Here is a 20,819-nt window from a genome sequence, read left to right on the forward strand (position 1 = left end):
GAGATTCTACCTTAAAAGTATAAAAAAAGAAAGAAACAAAGAAAAGGACTGGGGCCGAGGATGTAGCTCCAGGCAAGCCCCTGGGTTCCAACCCCCGCAATTTACACACACCCCAAAATGTCCCAGGGACTGGGCCTCACAGCCCCACAGGCCCTGCTCCGAACGCAATGGTGGGAGTATTTCAGCTTGCTGTGCAGCGTGGACTCCTTAGCTGGGCTGCCCTGGGCAGGGCTTGCTCTCAGGAGCTACTGATTAGCACTCGGTGGGTGGGGCTGCGGGCCTCAGACTCTGATCCGCACCCTGGAGCCTAGGCCCCTCCCAGCCGGTCCCTCCCCCTGCCTAGAAGCCTGGGTTCCAGGGAGGTCAGAGCTAGGAGGCTGCCCTGAGTTCGAGCTCAGCTACCGAGATTCCTGGAGAGGGGCTGCCCCAGCGGCCTTCACTCGTGTCAGCAAGGTGCAGCAGCCTGGCACAGGCAAGGGGGGACAGCAGCAGAAGCCTGGGACCAGCAGGTCAGCACAGAGTCACTGACACATGCTGGCCCGGAAGAAATGGACACAACCAAAGTCTGGGAGCAAAAGTCCTCGGGGTTCAGTACGGAGTAGATTGCTGCACAAGGCCGGCCCTGCTGACGTGGATTTCAGAGACCACCTCCTAAGGTGCCAGTGTTCACCTGGGCTTCTCTGCACTGTGGGGGCACTGGGTTGGTCCTGGAGATTGGACCCAGGAGCTCCTCACTGATCTCCATCCCCGGCCCTTCTTGGATATTTTCTTTTGAGACAGGGTCTCTTTAAGTCACTAAGTTGCCCAGGCTGGGCTTCAACTTTGTGACCCTCCTACCTCAGCCTCCCAGAGTTCTGAGATTGCAGATCTGAGCCTCCATGTCCAGCATGGACATATCTTTCAATAAGAAAAACATAACTGGGAAGTAGGCATTGCCCTCTATTTTATTTAGGTTGATCTATGTGACTAACACAGTTCCATTTAAAGAACCCATCTGAACAACAGGATTTTTTAAAGGAATACTAAACAATAGTCAGGTTTGTCTTTTCTTTTTTCCTTGTAAAATTGTGGAGTTAAAAGCCTTCAGGAAGAAAACAAAACAGTGGACTCTCTTGTGGAATGGCAGAGAATCCATTATTGATGAAGCCCAGCTCCCGGGAGGCAAAAATTCCTAATTCTGCTCAGTCGTGCAGCCCACCCCTTTAGCTGCGGATCAGGGACTTCTGTGCCCATTGCCTTCCTCCACGGGGAGGGCCCCAGAGGCCAAAGCTGCAATACACCCCAGGCGCCCCACCATACTCCGCCCCCTGTGTTGCAATGCCCTCTTCAGAGGCCACCAGTCTCCCACAACGGGAGCCTCCCCTCCCTGCCACTTAGGACCCCAGAGCTCCAGACCAGACACCCTGGGCCCCGCTTCAGAACAGTAGCTTCCTAACAAGAATCAGGCTGACCCGGGCACCAGTCTGAGCACAGGGGAGGGGAGGTACAATTTCAGATTCATAAACTTTGCAATGAAGACACACGAGCTGAACACGAGTGGGTGTGCACACGCCCACCCTGCTCCCGTGTGCTAGAGACACCACACACACAGTCCACACCCATGCACTCCAGCAAACACACCGCACACGCACGCGCACTTGTACACCCGCACAGATCCGCTTTCAAGGATAGAATATTCCTGAAATATTTTTAACATACAGGAAAATTACACTGGGCCTGGTGACCCATGCCTGGAACCCTAGCAACTCTGGAAGCCTGAAGCAGGAGGATTGAAAGTTCAAGCCCAGCCTGAGCAAGGCAGCAACTTAGGGAGACCTGTCTCAACATAATAAACAACACAGGCTGGCGGAGATAGCTCCATCACAAGGCCCTGGAATCAGTCTCTAGTAGAGAAAAAAGGGTAAAACATTATGAAGAGACATTAAAATATATTCTTTGTTTTCAAATACTGTTCCACACAAATATGAAACTTTAGTGAGTGTGTTCTTTTAAAGGCAGGATTCTATATATTTACAAAGAAAAGAGGGAAGTACTGTGTGGATTTTCTACAAGGGGTGTAAAAACCTAAGGTTTTTCTATTAAATTCAGAGAGCATACTCCAAAATTAAAATGAAACCTAAAAACTGAGATTAGTCGATTCCTTTTTAAAATGTAATCCTTGTATTTAATAGAAGTAAAGCAGAAGTACTACATTTATGTGCATGTACACTGCAGGCATAAAATAATTTGCACCAGAACAGATTATACTAAGAAAATACTAGGATTATTTGCATGCTAAAATGCTAGCTTTTAAAATATAGGGCTCGAATCTTCTCCCTTACAAATTTGGTATACTTTCAAGACTGGCGTAGTTGGACATGGTGGCACATGCCAGTAATCCCAGCACTTGGGAGGCTGAGGCAGGAGGATCACAGTGAATTCGAGACCAGCCTGGGCTACATAGTGAGTTCCAGGTAAGACTCAACTACATAGTGAGACCCTGTCTCAAAAAACAAAACAAACAAACAAACAAAAAAGACTGGCTTAATTTCAGATGTAATTTGTCAATTCTTAGCTACCTCTAACCTCCAGAAATTTTTTAAACAGCCAGGAACCAAACTGGAAACACTGACATCTAGATAGTTATATACCTGCACAGAGGACGTAGGTCAGAGCAAAACTCATTCCTGAACTAGTCCTTCTCAGTCCCTCGCTCCCTCCCTTTCCCCTTTCTACTTTTCTTTCCTTCCTTCCTTAGTTCCTTCCTTCCTAGTAAATAAAAGGTACTCCTTAGCCAAGTGAATAAATTTTACCATTAATTTGCTGATTCATCTCATAACTACATCAATTATTCCCTGCAAACAGACTTTGGTCTATGGAAGAAAGTGATCATCTCACATGATCAGCGAGCACCAGGTCGTTGCATTTAATTATCACTATAATCCTATGCCAAGGGATATTTTGAATTCCCTTGCCCTTTTTTCCCATTACGAAAACCAAAATTGTAAAACTTCAGTATCCACAGTCAGTGCAAAATACAAATGGAAATTAAACTCGGGTTTTTCTGGGCAAAAGTTTCAAGATGTACTTGGATCGTCCCATAGACATATTAAGTCAAATAAAATGTCACTCTCCGCTTGACTTTATACGGGAAAGTCTTATTTTCTGACCCCTCAGATTCAAATCTGTGCTGACTGAATGCATCAATGACTTTCAGTAATGTTTCAGCTCCTTCATTCATTCTAGCAAATCCCAGAGAAACGGGAAGATTTGTCCTGTGGAAAGTTTATAATTGACCAAAAAAAAAAAAAAAAACCACTTAGATTTGAGTTTCATTTAATTTGGGCTCTGCTGTTTTTGGCTTCAAATTTATGGCTATAAGAAATGGGAAAAATAATAGCTTTGTTATTTAGGGATGATCTAATGAATCTAAGTAAGTACAGATATGGTAGGTAGTGTAAAGGTGACCCCAACATTTTAAGGGAATCCAAAATACACCCATGGAGGCAAGTCAGGCATTCGTAATGATGCGAAGATAGCAGGACTTTTGGCTGGGGATGTGTTTCGTGCTCTGCTGGTCCTAGCATGGGCGAGCAGGAGGGGGCACAGATACAGCTCAGTTTTGTGGGGGTGGCCCCCAGCTGTGTCCCCTAGCACTGAATTGCTGCATGATGCATTTCACAAGCAAGACAGCTGCAGTTCCACAAAAATCAAAAAATGTGTTAATTATGTGCTCCCCAGACCTCACTCACAGATCCAAGCAGTGTGTGCAGTAAGACTCTGCTCAAACAAGTAAGGGCTTTACTTTTAAATTCCCTCCACAAATAAGATTTAATTGGCAACTAATCTTTGCCCAATTATACAACAGGAACAACACTTAAGGATCGGTCTCGAAATTTCAGAATAAAGATAGCAGCAGAGACAGACTACTGTGTGCTTATTGTACATGTTCTGTGGAAGACCAAATGTCTGAGTGGCCATGAGCCCTCCCTAGCAGAAACAACACATGACCTTCCCTTTCCTCTCCATGTGCCTTCTTCCAGATTTCTGTCCTGTAGTGCTGAGTTCACAAGACCTTCTGAGTTCCATCCCAAAGCACACGGCCTCTGGTTCTCAGTACTAATCAGTCATCGGTTACAGGATGTGAATTACTGTAGAGTTCTCCATGAAGTCAAACTAAAGCCACTACACCAGAGCAGCAACAAGGCAGATTCACCTGGCAAATTCCCTGATCCAGACAATGCCTCTCATCAGAACCATGTTCTTGCTGTTCATCAAAACTCTCAGAAGCCATCAAAATTTCCAACCTCTGCATGTACGATTGCAGCATATATGGAGCTACAGGTTGAGTTTCTCTGCTGGTAACCACCTTAGCACATTCTCTTCTGTGGTGTCCAACAGCATTGGGCCAGGGTCACTGAGGAACGGGCCATCGAAGGCAACCTCCAGGTTCCACACACAGGTGGGTGCGCAGTACATCCACGGTTCTGGGGGTGAGATAAATTCGGCTCCTCCGCATAACTGAGTCCCAGAACAATCAGGAGAAATGGGAGGGGCACAGAGGATAGCAAAACCTCTTTCGTCTGACAAAATTGGGCGGGTGCACCCCCCTCCCAAGCTCTCCCTTGTCCCTGATGAACTTTGCTAAAGTTAGACTTTGTGCCCATCTGGGAAGCATGTGACATTATCTGTGTTCTCGAGTGTCCACATCCGTTAGCATTCAAGAAATATCAAACCCACTGACTGTCTCTGTTGGCATCTTTCCTTCAAGCATATTAACATCCGAGTCTGACAGCCACACAGCTGATACTCCGTGGACAGTAAGCGAAATATTTCTCAAGCACCGCCATGAAGAGCTCTTGATGAGAAGCGAACAGGCAGATGTTTTAGTCTCACTGTGTCTGGTTCACTTCACCTCTAAGTGAGTCTGGTACATAGCTGGCATTTTTACGTATTGATTCAAATGGCTTGGGTTATTTTTGTTAGCAGCTCTGAGTTCTTTTAAGTTTCTTAATGGTTTGGTAGCAGTTACTTATACATCTGCTTTTGGGAGGAGTGGTACATTTGGTGGTTGGTGATGCAGAAAGTTGCACTTAAAAAGCAAAGGGCAGACTGGTGCCAAGTGTGGCAGAGGTGTCCGCCCACCCTGTCGGCTTTTGCATTTTGCACACGACCCTGAAATGTATGTTGGTGCAGTCACAGAGCACATGACTTACAGCCCTGAAATCGGGCTGGGAGACCTTGGAACTGTGTTTGTTTCATTTCCACTTTCTCATCTATGTGATGGAAATAAAACCACTTCGACAAGATTCTCTTGGGGAACCAATAAAACTTTGGTAAAGCATCAAATGCGTTGATACATCTCTATATTTATAACATGAAGTACCTCTCTAATAACACTTTATCACTTTAGTTGCTGACCAAAGTACACTTGCTACAATCTCCAACATCTACCATGTGATATTTTCTTTCCACTCAGCCCTTTTTTGTTCCTCTCTGACCATCCCTTGTTGTCAAATGCCATAGTTGCAGAGTCCCTGCCACTGGCATTTGGAGAAGCTCACCCTCTCACTGAGACAAAAGAGCGTGGAGAATTTCAGCTTTCATTTCCCCCCTTGTACAACTATCCTTCTGAAGATTCTGATTGTTGAGGATAATTTCCTGAGAGCTTCAGGAAGTCTGAGTGAAAATCCTGAAATGCCTGAAAACCCCACTGGTAAATGGGTGCTTTAGAGAGTGTGAATGGAAAAGGAAAAACCTGAGCGACTAGTGAAATCTTCCAAAACAAACCAAAAAAGAAACATCACAAGAATAAGCCAAATGGAGAAAGTTCACTCCCTGAGGACTTGGAAAATATCGTAGTCTCATTAGATAGGATGGAAGATGTCATTAACTTAAACCGTAGTGTTGTTTTTCTTGTTTCTTTCCCTCCCACCTTCCCTTCCCATTATCTCCCACAATTGCTTTCTTCTCTCTTTTGTTCTGTCTTTCTGTTTTCCTTTTCCTTGCTATTTCTTACTTCTTCTTTTCTTTCTCCCTTCCTTCAATCTAACACCAGTCGATGTTCATTTTCACATCACTAAATCTAAAGCCGGTTTAAAGCCCGGCGCACATGTAATAACAGCAGCAAAGAAGAAACTTTTCAGATGAGTTCAGGGACACCGACAGGTCTACTTGTGGTGTTGTGAAGTGAGGACGGAGCCAGGTGTCAGATCTGACTCTAGTGGGGCCAATGTGGATGCTACTGCAGGGAAGAAAGACTCATTTATTCATAAACAAAGTAAGTTTCGGTCACACGAGAATGGGGCAGGAGCTACCATGCAGCTGGGCTGTGTGGGGACTGAAGCCAGAGGCTTTCTATGGAATGAAATTCGACCTTGGGCAGAGAGCGGAATCCTCCCAGCATCGAGGTGTAAGGCAACAGACAACAGTAAGCCTGAGATGAATTGGAGAATGTGATGAACTAAAACCATTACACTTAAATGCATCAAACAAACACAGGGCTGGCAATCACTATGATCTCACCTGTTTGATACTTTGGCTAAAAGAACTGCCATGTACCTCTCTCTCCCAGGGTTGGCATGCTGTCTGCTCTTCTTTGTGACTCTTTTCTATTCTTCCCTGTCTAGCAGTCTGCCTTCTCTGTTGACCCTTAGTTCTAATCCTTCATGACTTTTGCACGCAAGTGGCTTCTCAGAGATTCCCTGCCTGTGCTATGTCACAACATTTCTCAGCATGGTTTTGTCTTCTGTTTCTACTACTGTTCATAACTACACAGTTGCTTCAGTTCCCAAGAGAGAAGGATAGCCATCTGAGCTATGTGTGCACCAAGACATGGGCTGACCATCTTGTCACCTGGCCTTCCAAAATGCCATCTCCTGGCTCTTAAAATTATGCTAAGGGTACTTGCATTGAATAAAATAGAGTCATTAAGCTGCAGAGTGCTGTAATATGGATTCTGCCCAAAGCAGGCTGTGAAGAGCTAACCCCACACCTGGGGTTCATAGAAGTGTGTCAAGCCAAAGCCTGTGTGCTGAGGTCAGAGCAACTCACACCCAAATTCCATTCCCACAACTCAAACCTTCAGAACAGAAGGACAGTGGTCTAATTACAATCATACATTTTGTCTATTCTGTTCTTAATTCCAGAATGATTTGTCTTGTCTGTTCTGAGCCTTGTTCACATTCATTTCCATAAATACCATATGTTGCCTTTACCCCAGTCGATTGCCAATAAAAGTCAAGGCCTGGGACTGGCCAGCACCTTTGTCTGTTATTCCCACATTGGTCATCCTGGCATCCCACTTTCTCTGTCTTAGTTCTGTTTGCTAGTGTACTCTTTATCTCAGTCCTGCATCGCATACTGGGCAGGTGGGGACTGGAACCTGACTGCAGGGGTCTCCAGCACTAAGCCAAGAAGCAACTATGAAGGAGAATGCAGACATCTGTGAGGGGCAGCACCTCTAAAACGTATAGTGTTGCAGTGTCAATGCCTAGCATCGCTGTGTCCACTGTGCAGTGGATATGGACACAGCCTTGCCAAGGTTGTCAATGCAGTGCAGGTAACAGTCGTTTCTATTCGTCATTGGTTAATTCTGCTGAGATAGAGACACCATCAGATTAGAAAAGCATTTGCAGCTCAGAGCCTTGCTCTCTTCTGAGTGAAAATAATACAACAGAGGGGAATAGCTGTTTGCTCTTAGCATTCTCTGTGTAAAATACCGTACTGGGAAATCTAGAAACAAATCACACAGGGGTTGTGTGGTTCCGGTGATCAAGAAACTGACACAACCAAGTTAGGGAGATAAAACAAGTTCATGCAAAGCCAAGAAACAATGGAAGTATTATTTTTAAAATCATAATAGTGCAGAGCTGAAAGAAGGTTATTTACTAAAGAGGAATTTTAGGCATTGTGTGTAGACTAGTCTGCTCATGTACGAGTCAAAACACAGTGATACACGATAACATTTCTACCTACATGACTTTCCAGATACGAGTTTTCATGTTCTTATTATGCCCGCCCTTCTTCAGAGATGGTAGAGACCCAAGAAGCACACATCTGTCACACGGCACACATACATATTTAAAATTTTAATACGGTAAATAGCACCACACAAATTAATGCAAAATCTGGAACTATTTTCAATCAAGAGGAGGCATACTTTAGCTTTGCTAAATTACCAATCAGAAAATAGATCCATGCTAATTTGAGATTAGTATTCAAATGAAGGGTATAATCAGCACCAGGCTAAATTCCTTGTCAATCTGTACTAAACATCTTACAATTCGTGTTTTAAAAAGTGAGTTTATGTGGTGTGTGTAGAGATGACGTAGTGTCATGTCCATGATGAGTAATTTTATTGAATTTGGCAGCTATAATTGGCAGATTTTAGGTTTTTAAGAAGAGAGTTCATGTAGAGAACATATGATCCAAAATGTGATCAATCTTTAAGTACAATGACAAACTTGAAATGCTACAAAAAATACACCTTAAAGTTTATGTCAACAGCATGATGACTTCTCATTATGGAATGTGGTGTCCAGGATTTTGAAAAATCATGGAATTTTACTAGCAGTTAAAAGGCTGGAATGAACAAAAAGGAAAGTTGATGTTTACAACTGGTATTTATTTAGTACATAGCATGTACTGGGCATTATTCTAGGTATTGGGAACATGATAGGGAAAACTGTGAAGGTTTTTGGGCAGGGTGGGCACAGGTTTGTACAAGGAGAAGACAGACAAATGAATAGATATGCGGTATGTCAGGGTTCTTGGGGCTGTAGGAAGAGGAGGGATAAAGGCCATAGAGAGTGATGTGTTTTCCTCCTATTTAGGTGGTTCTTACTGGCTTCTTTTATAAAGCAAAATTTAGCAGAAACACAAAGCAATGGATGAAATCAGCTATGGAGATCCTAGGGAAGGGATTTCCTGAGCAAAAAATAAGGAAATCAGCATAGCTTGAGGTGTGTGACCAGAACTGGGGGCAAAATTAAAAGCAGAAGGCAAAGAGAGGGAGAGGGAGAGAGAGTCACAGAGGACTGGTTTCAGGATTCTGAGTAGCAAGCCCCAATGTTGAAGAATGTGGGCTTTGAGGCATGTGGTCAGATTCGTTCTCCATAGCTGGGCTTTATGCAGGAGGCTTTCATGCATTGCCAATAGAAGGTGGGAACCCGGCTCCACTTACAAAATATTTACAATGAAGTGAGGAGAACACCTCATCTCTGTAATGAGCCTCTGCTTCACCCCAAAGGTACCGATGTCTCTGAAGTCCGAATGGATCAGTAGGTGCAGTCAGCTGGGCAGACTTTGTGTATGTGATCCTGAGGGTTTCCTGGGTATGTTTTTTCATCACTCTGAAAGCCCACAAGTCTTCCTGCTGGAGTTTCCTTTAAAATTAGCAGAGGCCAGAGCCAGGCATGATGGCGCATGCACACCTGTAATCCCAGCACTTGGAAGGCTGAGGCAGGAGGATTGCTGTGAGTTTGAGACCAGCCTGGGCTTCATAGTGAGTTCCATGTCAGTTTCAACTACATAGTGAGACCCTGTCTCAAGCAAAAGCCACCATGCCAAGGCTGCCATGACCTAGAAATAATAACCCTACATGCCAGAATAAAACAACTAACAAGACTTAATTTACTCCCCCAGCTAATCCCAATCAGAGAAGTTAAATCATTCATACAATATGACAAAAATTCTACCAAGACTCTGAAAAATCATACAGAAAAATTATAAGACAGAACAGCTTACTTGTTCATGAAGTTGGATGCCATTTTCTTAGTATCCCTATTGCAACTGGTTTTCTTGGCCCTTCTGTTTTTAAGTCTTGTGTCCTTTTATTGATGAGCTGAACTGAGTCTCTCTGTAAGAAAGTAGGATGAAAATCTTAAGTAAGTTCAAGTTTGATCTGAAGTCTTCTCCACCTTTCTCTTTCAGCAATTAATTCTCACCTTCTCCATAGCTTTCTTTTAATCAGTTTCCCATATCAGGAAATATACCGGAATCATTTCAGGAGGATACAACTTTAAGAAAATGTTTCAGAGCGGGGGAGTGAAAAAGGAACAATCCAAAATAAATGTACAATGAGTAATAATTACAGGAAAAAATATATCTACATATATTTCAAAACCTGTACTTGCAAAATTTCATTTTGGAAAGAAAAGCCTATCAAAGCATATCATTTTAATTATACTTCTATTACCAGGGGACTATGAAAGTGTATATTAAATTAATGAAATGGATTGCCTTGGTTCCACAGTGGTTATTAGCAGGAAGCGCTCCCAGTTTTCATATTATGTACATCACTAACTTTAATTGCATTAGGCTGAGCTGGGAGCGCTATTTTCAGGAAATATTTCATCCACAAAACAATTTCTGTTGGCCTTCTGCCCACTCCAGCTCCAGGACTGAGATTTCTCTCCTACATGTTAACTTATTATTTCTGTCAGTCAGGCTTTAGGACACAGCACCTTGTCAAACCTACCCCGAGTGCCTCTGCCCCTCCCGGCCACCGGAGGCTTCCTGGGCGGACGAGGTGACGCGGGGCAGCCCTGGACATCGAGGGCCAAGGCTGTGGCCCTCATTCGGTGGGTGGATGGCAACACCCAGGATTCCTGCAGCCGGGCCATCACCGCCGCATCAAGGAGAAGGGACCATTCCGAGAAACGGAAACACCGAAGCACGAAGCAAACGAGCTCCCAAGTCTCCTTGCTCGGTGATTCCCAGGACCTGGGGCCCTGGCTGCAAACTGCTGCTCATCCCCTCAACCCTGAGGTCTGGGGCTTCACCAATGGTGGTGCATTTCTACCACACCCAGGCACCACAGAGCCAGGAGGTGACTCTGGAAGGGGGACCCCGAGGCCTCCATGCAGCAGATGTCTCCACTGTGACCCACTGGCGCAGCCTTTCGGAGGTGGACTTCTCCATCCTCTTGGATCCAAAGTACACAGAGCTGCAACTCAGCGCCTCCCATTCGAGAAACGAACCTATGCATCCGTTTGTGTTACATGCGAAGATGTGTAACACTCTTAATCACCAAGAAAAATAGGAGCGACTAGGATACTTGTTCACTTGTCTAAGTAAACTAAGGTGCATTCAGGCTATAAAATATCATAGTTGTTCTAAATAGACAAGGTAGGTCTTCTATATATTAAAAAATTATCCTATATATGAATTGCAGAAAATAATTAATGGCCAGGTAGAATATGATTTTATAAATATATATGTAAAATACACAATGAAATTTATAAATTCTATGATCTATAGAGATGCATAGATTCCATGTATGTGAAATCCTTACCTATAATTTTATACAAATTTTGCTTCTGTTACACTTGGTGCGTATTTATTTATGTATACATGCACAGGCGTGACCTTCAGTAACATCGAGTAATAAACACGCTTTCAATGGAGATGGAAACGAAGGCGACGGGTGTGGCTGTGACATTTTAGCTGCCTATTCTACCTATCTCTCGTTGCTTTGGAATGATCCTGTATCCACAGGTCACTCACATAGCTGAAAAAACCCGCATAAATTCTTAAAAAGAAACTAGAAGCAACAGAAGAAGTCACTTGCCTGCTCAACAATGCCTCAGCTAACTTTGGTAGAGCCAACAGCAAGGGCAGAATACGCTCTGGAGAAATCATGAGTTTCGCATCTCCCACACCACAAGAGACACCACAAGTTGACAGCCACCGCGAACCCGTATTTCTCACTGACAGGACTCAAGGCACAACTTGGGTGCTCTGTGCTTATTTATATGTTTGAGGAGACAGGGGCCAAGGTGGGGGCACTGAGATGCTCTGGTGTGTGTGTGTCTTCTGCAGATGTGGGGTGAGAAAACAAGAGACAGCCACCCGAGAGGGTAAACCAGGACAAGGGTGGGCAAACACAGCCTGGCACCAGCTCTCTCCTTCCACCTGTTTCTAGTTCCTATGTTGCCTGGATTAAAGTTGGGCGGTTGCAACACACAGCCCATAAAGCCAGAGACATTTTTCATCATGACCCTTTGAGGAAACAATTTGCCAAGCCATGAGATACAAAAGAAGAAAGTTATGGGGCCAGAGATAGAGTTGGTACCCAGAAGTTACAGTGACAGAGCCCGAGCTCAGGAATCTAGAAGTGACTTGTGTGTCCCTGGGAACTGTCCCAGGAAGTGGTGGGAGAAGGAGGAGGAGACCAGAAGGAAACGGCGCATACAAAGGGAACTGGGGTGGGCTGGGGATTTAGCTCCGTGGTTCTGCTGCCTGCCTCAAAAGCAGAAGGTCCTAAGTTCGATCCCTGGTATGAAAGGAAAAAAAAGGAATAGGGGTGAGATCAACTGAAGCCACAACCATCAGGTGATTGTCTCAAATATGTTGTCAGAAGATGAACAAGGCAGTCAGAGTGAAAACTGTGAAAATGACTAGGAGGCAAGAAGTCATGTTTACCCAGATGGGCATGACCCCGGGTCATGTGGATAGCAATGCTACGTCAGATCTTCATTGAGACCTAGTGGCAAACTCCTTACCCCTTCCTCCCAAGATGAAATTGTCTGCTGTTTTCTCTAGGAAACACCAACCACACCCATCGTGTTCTCTCTCCCAAACTGGGAAAGAGCTTCAGTCACCAGCCCCTGAGAGCAGGGAAGTCAGGCAAGGGAGGAGCGTGCCTTGAGTTTTAGGACCCGAGGCCATACTTGTGCCTTGCTTGGATGGCTCCCCACTTCCTTTTTTGCTCCTGGGAACTGAATCCAAGAATTTCAAATGAAGCTATACTCCCAACCCTTTTCTTTTATGAGTCAGGATCTCACTACATTGCCTGGGCTAACTTCCAACTTGCCATCTTCCTGCCTCAGCCTCCCAGAGTTATGGGATTATAGGTGTGTGCCACCACATGCTGCCATCCTTGCCATCCTCATGGCAGGACCGTTGTGAGGAGGACACCCTGCTGACCTGGCTTGCATTATCAACTGGAAAGAAAGATGGGTATCTGATTTGTTCTTTTTATCCACAGCCCATTCGGCTCATCATAAAAAACTATTGACCATGTCACATGCTGTCTGCCTCCTATTCAGTACCTCCAAGATAGAAGCTACACTTCTGTACCAGTTTCTTATATGGAAGGATCTTCTTTTTGTTCTCCCCATTGGCCACTTCCCAGAGAATGGCCCTGAAACGGACAGAGAGGCATTCTCTCCTTCTATCCAGCAACCCATCCATGCCTTCTCTCCACCCAATCTGTGCAGAGTCATCCTAGGATCCCTGTGATACTTTTCGGTACCCACATTGCTGTATTTAATATTTATTTTGGTATAAATAATCAAAAGCTCCTAAAAGCTATTTGTATGATCTGGTAACAGATAAATCTCCCCTGTTCCACATTTCTGTGACTGATTTTGCTCGTGAGTCCAAGAGTGAGTTCTTGTGAGGCCGGGTGAGTGGCACATGACTGCTTTACGCATTGCTTTGGTGATGAATCACTTTTGTGGTCAGGATTCTTTTGCATTCTCTTGATCACAACCGAAAGACGGCTGGGTGAAATCCATGTGGAGTTTTTTCAACCTGAGAGTTGACAGGAATATATTCCCAAATCCTTTGGTTGCCTTACAAAGACAGCGAGCAGTGGAAAATTAGTACTCATGCAACTGAATTCCCTTTCTGTGGGGTCGGGAGCTGTGATGGTCGGAAGTGAGTATCTCCCAAGGCTCACGTGTTTAGAGGCTGGCTTTCCAACGCCATGGCTTCGTGGAGCCATGTATGCTTCCCGAGCTGATGGCTGGGAGAGGGCCCGGATGGAGGTGGTCACACTGGGTGTGACCTAGAAGGGTGTATCTTTGTCCCCAGCTCCTCCCTTCTCACGCTACTTCCAGGCCGCCATGTTATGAGCAGCTCTCCCCTGCCTTGGCTTCCAAGGTATTTCTGTGTTTGAGTCTCCCAAACATGGGCTGAAACTTGGCAAACTGGCGCTGAGATAAATCTCTACTCCTTCAAGTTGTGTGTATCAGTGACAAGAAAGAGAGTAAGACAGGAGACAAGGGCGTAGCCACAGTTTCATTTCAAACCCTTCGAGAAAGACTGCTTTATTCTCATAGAATATTCATTTTATACAGAGAAAAGTTATTTTTCCCGGAGATAGTGGGATCAATCTATGTTTTATAATGAAGAATATCAGAAGGTAATGTAAAGAAAATACCATGTGACAAGTCCAACAGAAATAATGGCAAATGTACATCACTTTGTCTACTTAAAATTAGCATAATGACTCATATGTGCCACACACTTTACATAAATTCATTCTCTAATTTGATAAGTGCAGCAATATTTGATAGCGTGTTTGGCTGAGCTTCTCTTCTACCTCCCTGAAAAGATAAGAAGCTAAGGATTCTGTTTGTTGGCAAAATATTTGATGTCACGCTGGTTATCTGCTACCTGAAAATGTAGTAGAGGAACATGTGATGTAGAATCATGAGCTAAAAACTCTTTGAATTCTTCCCCCAAGAAACTAGTGAGGGGAGAATTAAATCCCCCCAAACTAGCAATTAAATGTAATGATAACACAAGACTCCAATTAAAACCAAATTTTAAAAATGATATGCTGTCTATAAGATATACATTTAAATCTAAGGGAAGATAAATAGAATAACCAAAGGAAAAAAGTGATACTCAAAAGAAAGCCAATACATCTCTCCTAGTTTAAATCCAAGTACATTTTTTTAGAAAGAAATACTATTGGAGAGTGTGAAATGTATTCCAAAAGAAGTCAAATCCATATGAAGACATGACAGTTCTGAATATATATGCACTTACTAATCCGGCTTCAAAAATATATGAAGTGACTGTTAGAATAAATATGACATAATAGCAAAGCAACGGTCCAAAATGCAGAGTTTTACAGAATTATCTAACCACAAAATGTTGTGCTATTTCCATGTGTAAGCACATAGCTAAAACTCAAAATTACAGTATTAAATAAGCATACTCAGATATGAATATGTGCATACCGTGAGATTCCTTTTGCATAAAGTTCAAAATCATGTATCTGGGCAGAAGTTGGATTTGTGGTCATTTTCATGGAGGAAGAAGCCCAAGAAGAATAAAGAAAATATGGTTTTTATGTACAATGGGGTACTACTCCGTTATAAAGAAGGATAAATTTGAGTCATTTGTGGAAAAAGGATGCATTTTGGATTCATAGTGTTAAGTGAAATAAATCAGGCACATAAACTTAAATATTGCATGGTTTCTCCCCTATGAGAAATACAAAGTCTAAATAAATTACAGAACAGAGGATAGGAAATAGAAAACAAAGGGATAAATCTTTTGAAAATGGGAAGGGGGTTAAGAGATGAAGTGAGGGGGGAGAAAGGAGATGTAAAAATTTAAGATGTGTAATGTACGCACACCAACTTCTCTATGATGAATATAGTCATTGTGTACCATAAATGTGTGCTAATAAAGGAAGGATCTGTGGTTCTCTTAATTTTAAATTTATGGATCTGCTATCTTAGCTGTATCTACAGCCACTGAGCAGTATCTTTATGATGTAAGGTAGTATAGCATGCGTCTAAGCCCATGCACTCATAGGTAGGGCTTTTGGGAGGTGACTCGATCCTGGGGCTGTGCTACTCATGAATGGATTAATCCACTGAGCAGTTTATAGCTAAGTGTGGTGTAAGAAGGGGAAGCCTGGTGGAGGAGGTGGGTCACTGGTGTGGCCTAGAAGAACCCGTCTCCCTCCTCCTCGTCCCTTTATCGCTCTGCCTCCCACTGCCACTCCTTGGGCTTCTTTTGTCCCAGGCCCTTCTGCCATGCTGCCCTGTCTTAGAGCCAGCAGACCATGAAGTGAACCCTCAACCAACTGTGAGCCAAAGTGAACCTCTCCTGCTTTAAGTTTTAAGTGTCAGATCGTGTGTTCCCGTGACTGGAAAGTAACTAGGACATATGGACGGTTCAGTACATTTGCCATGGGATCATAAGTGAGGAAATAGTTTTTCATGAAGCCCACCAAAGTTTTGCAATGAACCTTGAATGCACTGAAAGAAGCAGCCATGGACCCTGATCCCGGCCCAACCTGGCAACTCTCAGTTCACAGCAAGGCCCTCCTGAGAACTGGATTCTTCTGAAGGCTCCTTCTCCTACATTGTTTGCATCCTCTTTCAAGCTACTCATCTCACATAGTCAGAGAAGCCTTCCCTAGTTCTAACAATCTAAATTAGAAAGCCCTGTCTATTTTTATTTCTTTGCCCTTCACCAATGTTCTTTGCAGAAATGATCACTATGTAGGTTTATACTTTGTGTCATTCTGTGTATTTCGTATCTCCCTGCCTAGGGGCAAGCTTGTGGGGCACCTCTTGATCACTATTATATTCTCAGAACTTGGAATAATAAAAGTACCCAGGACTGGATAACTGTATGAGCAAATAAGAAAACCTCCCATCTCTCCGAGGTAGAAGTTAATGGTTCATAGCCAGATAAATATTAGAAGCATAATATATAGATCTCCAAAAGTAATTAAGAAATAAAATAACATATGGTAACAAGCGGCTATTTTTTAAGGAGAGGCTGAGATTTGTGCCTGGTAGAGGCGAGAAAAGCTTGCTATTGCTACAAGAACTCTGGTACTGTTTTCCATTGAACTGGCTGCATTCATTATGTTAATTTAAAAACAGAAATATATGGTGCATCACATCTACAAGAAACCAGTTCTAAGCTGCATTATTCTATACTAAATTGTACTCTGTTTACCCACATGCCATCCTTGTCTGAACACTACAGGGCAACTGGTGCTGAGTTTTTATAGGACTGAGCCACTGTAAGGCTACAATCACCCTTCACATCCCAGTGTGCCTGGTCTGCAGCTAGGGCAAGCTCTCTTCACTGGCTGTGTTGGGATTCACAGCAGAGCCTTGCTGCGGACCTGCTAGAGTGTAGTGAACAAGAGAAGCATTGAAGGTGGTTTGAAAAGAAACTGGAACTGTGAACTGAGGGGGCCCCCAACCCTTAGATCCACACGCTGATAGCCACACTCAGGTCAAACATACAGGCAAACATGCAACACTGCTACCAACACACAGGAAAAATCCCACATAATTCCATACAAAGAGGACGCAAGTGTGTTTTCAGTAAAGGAGAGATTTTTAGGTGGTCCCGATATAATTCTTAGCACCCTTGAATGAAAGGTGGTCTAACATCAGTAAGGACATTTTATTTAATCTTATATTAAAGGTGTCATGCTTAAAGATGTAAAGAGCACACTCATATGTTCTTTAACCTTCCATGGCCATTTGATGGGTTGTTTTATATATAACGTGGTTTTATAGTCTTTGGAAATCACTAGGTCAGAGTTCAACAGGAAAGAAAACCAAATCAGTGAAGGTATTGTGGACTTGTGTTTCCTCAGAGTCACACATGCTGGTCCATTTCTTCACATCCTTGAACAACCCCAATTTTCTCCAAGCAACAACAAGCCAAGTGCCCTTTCAAGTGATCGCACTGATCACAACCATATGTTGTCTCTTCTGTGAATCAGAATCAGTGATATCGTGAGCCAGGCTCCTGCTTTCTGCTCAAACAAGGATGGGGAGACCGGTCAGGCACTCCCCAGGAACCACAGACAGCTCCTCCTCGCCTTCACGTGCAGTACTCCTGTCCACCTGCAGATCTGTCTCCTGGCCTTAACCACAAACGGGACCATCTTTTCATTGATAAATCTACTTAAGTGGCCAAGTTTATTTCTCCAAGGAGAAAAATATTCCCCTATAAAACAGACTTACTAGCCTTCAAAATTACACATTCATTCCCTTCCTACCTACTATCTTCTTTTGTTCTTACCATTTAACGTTATTTCTCCTTATTTTATAATTTATTTTCCCATGTGGTCATTCTTCTCCCTAGATTATGCGCTCCATTATGGTCTAGCTCTAGAATGTCCCCAAAAGTCCCACATATATGGAAGGTGATGGATCACGGGGCGCTGAGCTCATCAGTGGATCCATCCATGGGTGAGCTCCTGGCTCAGTGTGTTATAGAAGGTGGGGCCTGCCTGGAGGAGGTCAGTGGGCTGTGAGCTGGAAGGGTGCATTCCTGTCCCCAGTTCCTCTCTTCTCTCTCTGCTATGGGGTGAGCAGCTCTCCTATGCCAGGCCCTTCCTCTATGTTGCTTCTGCCTCGGGGCACACACCGAGCTCTCTGAAACCGTGAGCCAAAATAAATGCCTCCTCTTTTAAACTGTGGGTGGCAGGTCTTTTGTCCCACTGATGGTACAGTGACTAATACAAACCCCACAGAAATCGAGAGGACTTGCATCTTTTTATGCATAGCCCTTCCCATACCAGAATCTGGGCTTTCCATATCATTTCATTCTATTAACAGCCCTGGATGGGAGTGGAGGAAAAGCTCAGAAATGTTACAGAACATCAGCCAAGCGGTGAAAAGGGAGAGAACCTCTGGCCATGACCCAAAACTGCCTTTACTGTACTCCACCCAAGCTGTCTTCTCAAAAGAGATTTTGTCCCTTGACTGTATCAAAATTCCCCACGATATCCATCAGGTTTTTATTTTTTCCTTTGCAGTAACATCACTGTTTGTACAAAGCAAAACCATCTGATAAATGTACTAATGCCTTGGGTTTTTAGGTTACTTTTTCCTTCCTCTATCATCACTGCTATATGCTATAGTATTTTCCTAAAAAAAACCAGAAAGCATCAGACAGGATTAGCACTTATCCTGTATCAATCAAACATCCAGTTATATTTAAACATAAAAAAGCCATTTTCACTTAGGCCAATTAAAGTAGAGATGAAAATTTTTAAATGGCTGCAGTAACATTTCTAGGCAGACTAGCTGTTTACATAATCGTTACTGACCAGATTGGGGCTGGATGAGAGGAGCTGCTGGTATCAGTGCCATCTTTGAAACAAAGGAAAAGCCAGCCTCCCTCGGGAGATCCACCGGTCCAATTCCTTGGGACAGTTTGGATTGTTGAGACTTTCAAGTGGTTCTGTAAAGGGATATCTGGATTCCTAGAGAGCTGCTGCATAACCTGAAAGAGGTACTGCTTAGAGACCAACTGATACGAATTAGGAGATATTTCTTTGCATGGAACACACACGCAAACATAGACACACACACACACACACACACACGCACACACATGCTCACACACCATCCTCAACTGCAATGATTTTTCATTAGACCACAGAGAGACGTGATCAATCTCCCCCAACTCACACTGCAGAGAATATTTTTTTCTAAAAATCCCTTTCCTTTCCAGAACTGTGAGACTTTGACAGCGAGTCACTTAACTTCTTCCAGCAGCAGCTGTGTGGGTTTTGCATAATTAATTATTTATACCACGCCAGACACGGTGATTAACATCCAGATGAATATGATATTCTGATCAGAAATACTTTGCATTTCAGCCCTCCCTCCAGCAAGTAACTGTCAAAACCGGACTGCCTGCCACAGTGGGGCCTGCCAAAACCCTCGCAGACATCTGCTCCGTGAAACAAAAGAACAGATCCTCAGAGCAGTGTGTACATATATTCACTGGATTTAGTAGGCAAGAAATAGCTGATTACCTTTCCACAAATGCTGGTCAATTTTGCCTGGTTCCAATAACATCACCCAACTTCTCACAGAAGGACTGAATTGGAAATGAAAAGTCCATGTTTCTGGGAATGCCAGCCCTGTTACTGCAGGCAGACACACGACCCTGTTTCGTTTCTCCTCAGATGTGTGAATGGAGGTGGCAGGAAAATCTTTCATCTTCCCATGGCCAGAAAACCAATACTGCCAAAGAATTATTCTTAACAACCATGTAGTTACTGGACACCAAATTATATTGCCACTTGGAGGGAAAGCAGAAACACATAAACTATATGAACAGTTGCAGGTTTTTCTACAAAGAGTGGGAAAATGTCACCAGCCAGCAACAACTCGAATGAGCATTTGCATATTAACGCCTGGCCTTCACCATGGCGAATGCTGCCTCCTAGACACAGTTGGACTGGCATGGTCCCCCGGCCATTTGTCAACCCGAAGCAGAATGACCATTGCCAAAAAATATAATTACTGCCTTGGGCTGGTAATTGTGACTACATTGACTAGAGGGATTGGATTATTTATAATCCAATTAATTATTTTGATGTCAGACAGGAAATATGGGTTGGGAATGAAAAGAGCTAAATTTTCATTTCAGTTCTATCTCTAGAACTGATTTTACTTGAGCCAATCTCCCGATCTCTGTGAGCCTCAGTTTCCTCCTTCATGAAATGGGAAAAGTTAATCTCGCTTAGAGGCAATGTCTAAGAAAACCTTTTGGAAAATTGTGACAGCTAGTTTACATTATCATAATTGTGCACTGCCACAAAGGCATATTTTGTTTTGAGGGATGCTGACACTTTTTTTTTAACTTTCTGGAGTCAGAGTCATTTTCAAGATTGTTAAGTGCAGCAAATAAAAAGACAGAATGCCCAAATAAATTTGAATCTCAGGTAAAAGAATGGATCATTTTTAGCATAGGCATGGACCAAGTAATGGTTGGGAAATATTCATATAGAAATTATTTGTTGCATTTATGAAATTCACAATTCCTCATCTCTATTTAACTGGTACACAACCTATACTGTCATTAATTCTTTCTCTTGAATAAAGTGTTACCTGACAACACATGAATGGGCCTAAATGGGTATCTCTGCTTCCCAAAATGTACAGAAAGTCATGTCTGTACTCATCCATGTATTAAGAAATAAATACTAAACCTGTCCTCTTCCTCCACTTGCTTTTCCTGGCACACCTCTTCCTGTCTGCACTGTTCAGCCAATGCTCTTGTATGAGAGACCACAACGGCATTCAGGTGGAAGA

The 20,819-nt window shown here is 43.4% G+C and overlaps 1 long non-coding RNA gene across 12 annotated transcripts in view; it reads right to left on the bottom strand.

The window, feature by feature from the left end:
• The window catches only part of LOC104861294, a 56,998-nt gene that overhangs the window by 34,077 nt on the left and 2,102 nt on the right, over positions 1-20,819 (bottom strand). For 10 of the 12 annotated variants that reach the window (XR_779957.2, XR_779961.2, XR_779958.2 and 7 more), the window contains exon 3: positions 9,727-9,838. This is a non-coding gene — a long non-coding RNA (uncharacterized LOC104861294). Of the gene's footprint in view, positions 1-8,253; positions 9,366-9,484; positions 9,522-9,726; positions 9,839-20,819 lie in introns of those variants that run through there. The other 2 variants (XR_779963.2, XR_779960.2) reach the window with 2 other exon arrangements.

This window comes from Fukomys damarensis, unplaced genomic scaffold (genome assembly GCF_012274545.1).
Source record: "Fukomys damarensis isolate Sample0158 unplaced genomic scaffold, DMR_v1.0_HiC HiC_scaffold_25, whole genome shotgun sequence".
Lineage (NCBI taxonomy): Eukaryota > Metazoa > Chordata > Mammalia > Rodentia > Bathyergidae > Fukomys > Fukomys damarensis.